Genomic DNA, 7,171 nt, shown 5'->3' with positions numbered 1-7,171 from the left:
TTTTGAAAGGGAAGTTATAATATCAACTTTGCAATATTTTGGCTGACTAAATAAAATTATGTATGTAATTCATCTAGCACTCATAAAAGATAAATAATAGATACTCTAAGTAAAAATCTCTATTTTTCTGTTCTCACTTGTCTTCATATTACTAAAACTTATTAAAAACTGTATTATTTTAAAATGCCATGTTCTTAAAATCCTGAATCTGTCTCCCTTTTACATTTAGCTTGGGTTTGCATGCTACTTAAGGGATGGTGTTACATTTCAAATACTGCCAAGTGCTCATATGATTTTACTATATCAATTACTTTTAATATTTGGGGTTTTTTTTTGTTTTGTTTTTTTAATGTTTATTTATTTTTGAGAGACCATGCATGAGCAGAGAGAGAGAGAAAGACACAGAATCCGAAGCAGGCTCCAGGCTCTGAGCTGTCAGCACAGAGCCTGACACGGGGCTCAAACCCACAAACTGTGAGATCATGACCTAAGCCGAAGTCAGACTCAACTGACCGAGCCACCCGGGCTCCCCATAAACTTTTAATATCTGCAAGAAAAAAACTATTTTAATAGTTGAAAATTATCATTTTCAAAAAGATTTTTTTATTTGAAAAGGTGGACTCCTATTTTGTTCATGCTTCTAGTTAACATGAATAACCAGTTCATTTACATTGAGATATGAATGAATTTTCATCTACTGGTAGAGATAGGAAATGTGACTGTGTCTTTGAGAGGAAGTACACGATGTGGTTTGAGATTATAGTAACTGATTTTGAGTCTATTATATCCCAGAATGCACAAATGAATACACTGATTAAGCAGATCTTTATCAAGAAATTAATAGATATGATTCTAATTGCCTTGAGGTCCGATATAAAATATGACTGAATGTAATTATGTAATTTTGTATACATTTTGGTTATACCATTGTTACTGTTTTTGATGATGATGATGATTCCAGGTTTTTAAATTACCTGGCCAAGAAGAAATATATGACTAATTTTCTTTAAAGAGAAGGCTGTACTGAACTCAATTTTCATTTGTCAGTCAAAACACTTCAAATTTAAATTTTTTGGTAACATGAGATGAGGGTACTGAACTAGACAGAAGAAATTCTACACTTAGAGACACTTACCATAGAAATGAATGTCATTGCATGTACATCATTAGAAAATAGAATTGATGGATCATCCACATGGTTGAGGTGGACACTAATGGAAAGTCCTGTGCATCTGTTGAGATCATTTGAATATGCCACTGTAGAGAGAAGCATTGAAACGGCATAGGTGAGCCAAATCATTCCAGGATTTCTGGTTTGGATAGTGTGATGAATGGTTTTCTGGAAAGGGAGAGAGAGAGAGAGAAGAATTCAAAAAATATATTCTGTTCATTGCCAAAGATTTACAGATAAATTACAGAATGATTGGAACCTCATTTTCAGAATGCCATATTATAACACATGGGGCATTTCCTGAATGCTCAATCCAACACTTGATAATAACATTAGAAAAGTTTACATCACTTCTGGGATAATAGCAGGATTCACTTGAGAAACATGTGAATGACAGACTATGCTCTAGTTCATCATTTGGCCAACTGCTGAGTCACCAACTGTCACTCCAGCCAGTTCACATGGGGGCTGATGAGTGTGCCTTGAGTTATCACAACAAGAACAGCATGAACAGGCAACAAAAGAAACTGAGTCTCTCACAATGGCATCCATTATGAAAATCATTTGATCTTTTAGGATAATAAAGATGGAAATAATTTGGATAACACTCATATATTTAGCCATTCATTATTTTTAATGACACTTTAATCAATGTGCAATGAGGAAAGCAGTATAAAAGGAGATTGAACTCCCCACACTTAAATTATTCAGTTCAGTATCTGGTGAGTAGTCCATCTTTTTCAGTTAATTTTCCTACAGAGCTGCCCCCAGAAAGCCTACTCATGTCTAAAAGGTTCTTGAAGGTTACTTTTCATTTCCACTGTTGATGACACTACTTTTGGCAGTCAAAGACTTCCTATAGTTAAAGACCTAAAGGCACTCTTAAATATACAAAAGTGCTTCATGGCAGTAACTATAAATACCGTTGAGCATTTGTGTATTTGGGGAGGGATGAGATAATGTGAGAAAGTTAGGATAGCCTTCGTGTACATATGCTTAAATTAATATTTTTCATTATACTTACCTGTGCATAAAAATTTATTACATGTATATAGTATATTTGTTATCCCATAGGATGTGTTTCAAATATTTGGGAATACTGAAGAAATACACATAAATACATTATAAAATCTAAAGTATTACTCCACATTCAAATTTCATATTCTGGCTTTTCTGTGATGTTTACATCAATTATCAATAAATATATGTGCATACATATGTTAATGGAAAAATGTCTAAATATCTATCTCTTAGCTATAGTTTCCTCCAAAGACTTTATAAATATTCTGAAGTTATATTGTGTAAAATGTTTATGCAAAGAATCATTTCCTTTTTTAAGATGATGAAAATTAGTAATTGATTTTATCCTGTTAAAATAATGCCGTAGCACTTTCTTATTGCTGAGTTTCTCAGAATGCATTTTCCCCCTTTGTAAAGAGCTTGGTAATTGTTGCCTCTTAGTCATTTAAATACAATGAAACATTGTTTCGATGTTTCATCATCTAAAAATAGAAACAATGAGGGAGAATTTTAGTCCCCTATAATTGCTAAAAAACATACTTTGTAATAATAAAATTAAAAATTGGAATCTAGAAAATTCATAATTTTTAGACTTTTTTCAATATTTCTTTCAAAGCCACAATTTGTAGGACAGACAAGTTCACTGTGTTGTTGATATCAGGATGATAAACAGCTTAGATTAACAGTTTCTTTTTTTCCTTAATGTTTATTTATTTTTGAGAGAGAGAGAGAGAGAGAGAGAGCACGAGCAAGCACAAGTGGGGGAGGGGCAGAGAGAAAGGGAGACATAGAATCCGAAGCCAACTCCAGGCTCCAAGCTGTCAGCACATAGCTCAATGTGGGGCTCGAACCCACGAACCTTGCCACGAACCTTGAGATCATGACCTGAGCCAAAGTCGGCCGCCTAACTGACTGCCACCCAGGCGTCCCTTAGATTAACAGTTTAGATTAACTGATTATTGATTTAGAGTCAAGTGTGTGTGTGTGTATGTGTGTGTGTGTGTGTGTGCGTGTGCGTGTGTGTGTGTCACTTAAGTAGCTAATCAGAGATGGGAAGACCAGGTCGGTTAATATATTGGCTGGTCGTTTGTCTCTGATATCACTCAATCACAGAAAATATCTCATATGGGAAAGCATCTACATAGTAAATAGAATCATTAAATCCACCCAGAAATTGTTCACAGGAAGCCTTCTCCGCATTTCTTATGCCTGGGTGCCCCTTCTATGTCAAGGGGACTGGGGAACACCATCCTCTGTTTCCCACATCATGCTAAATTAATTTCCTGTAAATTTGTCTGTTTCATATCACTAAATTATTTGTTGAGTGTCTACTGTCTACACAAAACTATCCTTGATGCCAGAGCCTATATCCCACATTGTATCCCCTAGCACTTAGGAGTACATAGAACTCAAAAATAATGTTTTTTGAAAAAAGTATAAACAAATAAGAGATAAAACAAGAAATTAGACAGAATGAACAGACATGCTTTCTGAATTCTGAGTTATCTAATTATGTGTCCTGGGTTTCAGAGTTGGAAAATGATTGCTGCTCATCCGCTGGTAACAAATGACTTTGGACTTCAAGAGAACTTGTGCATACCTGCATGTGCCTCTCAACCCACCTCTGGATGGCATGGAGAGAGAGGCTGGGCTTTGTATATGTCTCTGCCTCTCATTTAAAAGAATTTTCTTTTTCTAAGTTGCGACAGAGACCATGCTGCAAAAACCATAACAAGCATTTTTTCTTTCTGAATTTCGGTACTAGTTAGGAATATCAACCAACATTTATTTCTTGATCCTCTCACAGTCCAATGCATGTCACTGGGGTGGGAGGCTCTCTGCATACTGCTATCCAGGACCCAGACTTCTCTGTATTTCTCCCCTAAAGCTTCTGAAGTTGTTACTGGCATCTTCTCCACCTAGCTGAGTAATAAGCAAAGATAACAAACATGGGACATGGCATGAAAGTGTTTAGGAGTCAGATCTGGAAATGGGTACATCAGTTTCACTCTTCTATTGGCCAGCAGGCCCCACACACTTGCAAAGGCTCTTGACAAATGTCTAGCAGTGTGCTCAGGAAGATGAGGAAGAACATGGCCACTGGTGAGCACTAACATTCTCCGCTACTAAACCTTCATGGTGTTTAGGAGTTTATTTTAATGATATTTGTCACTACTAAGCATTAAAAAAAAAAAAGGATAGGAAAAAATAAGAAGAAAAAAATGTACAAACTGTCTATTAGCAAATGATAGTTCTGTTTTTCTCTTCCCAAACAAAATAGACATTGGTCTTAAGTGTTTGGGAAAGGATAGAAATTAGACTGCTGCCAGGAAGTTTTCCATAGGTGAACTTCCCATAGCTATGGGAAAATGACCTAAAGTAATTTGTAATAGGCAAATATTTTTAATCAGTCATCTATATGGGTATATGTGTGTGAATCTGTATCTGTATTTATATGGCAATCTCTATATGAATCCACACACATGCATATACTTCCTCCCAGCAGTTGTATACTTCTTGTCTTGCTTAAGAAATAAAGGTATAAGCGGTATTTTCTAGATTAGAAATCAGCAGTTAGAGTGAGAGCACAAAAACATTCTTTATTCCCTTCCATTGTGGTGTAAGCTCTCCCCCAAAGTCTAACATTTCTCTTTGAATTATTTTTCCTTTTTACAACGGAAGGGAAAAATGTGTCCCCTGGAGGCATTTCACAGGGTTAGAGTAACAGCCAGAATTTCTCACATTGCCTTCTATAGGACCTTGAAATCTCAAAGGCAAGCAAAGTCAATAGGGAGGTTCTGTTGCTTATGGTTCAGTGATCTCATCCTTGCTTTGGGCAGGCTATGGTGATAGTAAGAGTTTAAGAAATGCAGGTTATATTAAAAGTTTCCTAGGCATCTGCACAGTTAGGACAGAATTAAGTAGAATGTCATCTGCAAATAAATCAACTCAACATTTTCATGATATATATCTCTCTTTATAAAGGTTTTCTTACACATTGTATGGTTTTACAGAAATTTCACTTTATAATTTTTGTTAATTTTATTTTTCCCCTTATAGATTTCTGGATATTTTATTTATTATAATTTAACTTGTAAACAATAAGATATTTTTTTTTAATTTTTTTTTCAACGTTTATTTATTTTTGGGACAGGGAGAGACAGAGCATGAACGGGGGAGGGGCAGAGAGAGAGGGAGACACAGAATCGGAAACAGGCTCCAGGCTCTGAGCCATCAGCCCAGAGCCTGACGCGGGGCTCGAACTCACGGACCGCGAGATCGTGACCTGGTTGAAGTCGGACGCTTAACCGACTGCGCCACCCAGGCGCCCCTAAACAATAAGATATTTAATATCAAAATTATTCAGATAACATTTTTAATTAGTTTGCAGGGTGTTTGCTCTCTTTTTTTCTTTCCATTATACCAAATTTAAATGTTTAACTTTAATAAAATTCCATGTGAAATAAAATAAATATGCCAAAAAGTGTTTATTCATCAGGTATGTTTTCATATACTTGAAGTCAAGAAAAGCTATTAATATTGGATACTGTAGTAAAAACCCAAACATCTGTCTTAGATCAAAGTTTTTCAGTATTATCCTGCTGATCTGATATTATCTTACTGTAAAATTTAATGCAAAAGAAGTACTTTAGGTATAGCATAAATACTTAAAACAACATTTGCAAATATAGTCAATGAAATGAAAATAGCCTCCTACTTTATGATCTAGTGAAAAATAAATTTATAGTTTATTTAATACAGAATAATTATAAGCTGGTTATTAAATTCCCTATAAAAACCACTTTCTCACCTTTTATTTTTATAGTTTGAATGACATATCTTTTTATATAATATTAAATATAATTACTAAAAGAGCTATTATAAATTTATCACATATATTTATTTGTGACATATAATATTGATAGCCTATTATGTTCCAAGTATTATACAGCAATAATTTAGAAAATGACATGTTGATAACTACCACGTAGTAGAACTGTATTTAATATCATTCAGAGAATTTTCACATATAGTATCTTATTTGAGTCTCAGAAAAAAGTGAATTTTCTTAAAAAAATTTCTGGTACCCAAATCTTTGATATTTTTCTCTAGTACACCATGCAGACTTTCTATTGAAACATGAAAATTTCTAGAATATTTCATATAGGTAATCTTCTAGCTAGACAATATCATTTAGGTCATACTTTCTTCCTTTACTTGCCTACACAATAAGAAATTTCATAGATTTGAGAAAGGGTAGGGCTAAATACTATCATCCCTAGGAGCTGGGTTTAAATTAATTGCAAACTTTACCTTCTACTATATTCTACATGGTATCAAAGTTTCATTAGATGAAAAAAAAGATGAAAAAAGTATTTTTACAGTTCATTTACTGCTTCAATATCCATACACCATTAGTTGCAACAACACTAAACTTGAAATCATGTGGCCTGAATCTGAGCTCTCCTACACTTACCAGCCACACCACTGAGCAAGTCCTTCAGCCAGTTTCCACCTCTGTGACAATGGTTTTTGTTGCTGCTGCTGCTGCTGCTGCTGGTGATGATGACAGGAAAATAATTATTCAGAGCTTACTCTCTGAAGTCCTTCACCTTGATGCTTAAAACGTATCCTATTTAATAAAACTTGCTTCATAGTGAGATTGTGAAGTTATTTATTACATACATATGTAAGTATATGTTCACATACATAGATCCAATGTCTCCACATTCAATGCTGTGGTAAAAAAAAAGTATCACTTTCTAAAATTTATATGAAAAAACAAAAAATCCACAATAGTTAGCACAACATTGAAGGCGTTGGAGGCAAAGTTGGAAGACTAACACTTATTAAGACTTATTTATTTATTCATTCATTCATTTATTTATTTATTTATTTATCTTTTATAAACAATCTTTTTTTTAATGTTTATTTATTTTGAGAGATAGTGTGAGCAGGGCAGGGGCAGAGAGACACAGA

General features: G+C 34.3%; 1 long non-coding RNA gene across 1 annotated transcript; it reads right to left on the bottom strand.

The window, feature by feature from the left end:
- Window positions 1–548: 548 nt before the first annotated feature.
- On the bottom strand, window positions 549–6,903 carry LOC147572557 (uncharacterized). The gene is made up of 2 exons (XR_015246016.1): window positions 6,669–6,903; window positions 549–1,339 (listed from the first exon to the last, which is right to left on the bottom strand). It is a non-coding gene; the product is annotated as an uncharacterized LOC147572557 (long non-coding RNA).
- Between the last annotated feature and the right edge of the window lie 268 nt (window positions 6,904–7,171).

The sequence above is a fragment of the Puma concolor genome, chromosome E4 (genome assembly GCF_028749965.1).
Source record: "Puma concolor isolate L17-30 chromosome E4, mPumCon1.1.hap2, whole genome shotgun sequence".
Classification (NCBI taxonomy): domain Eukaryota; kingdom Metazoa; phylum Chordata; class Mammalia; order Carnivora; family Felidae; genus Puma; species Puma concolor.
This window is presented reverse-complemented; position numbering and strand designations above follow the sequence as displayed.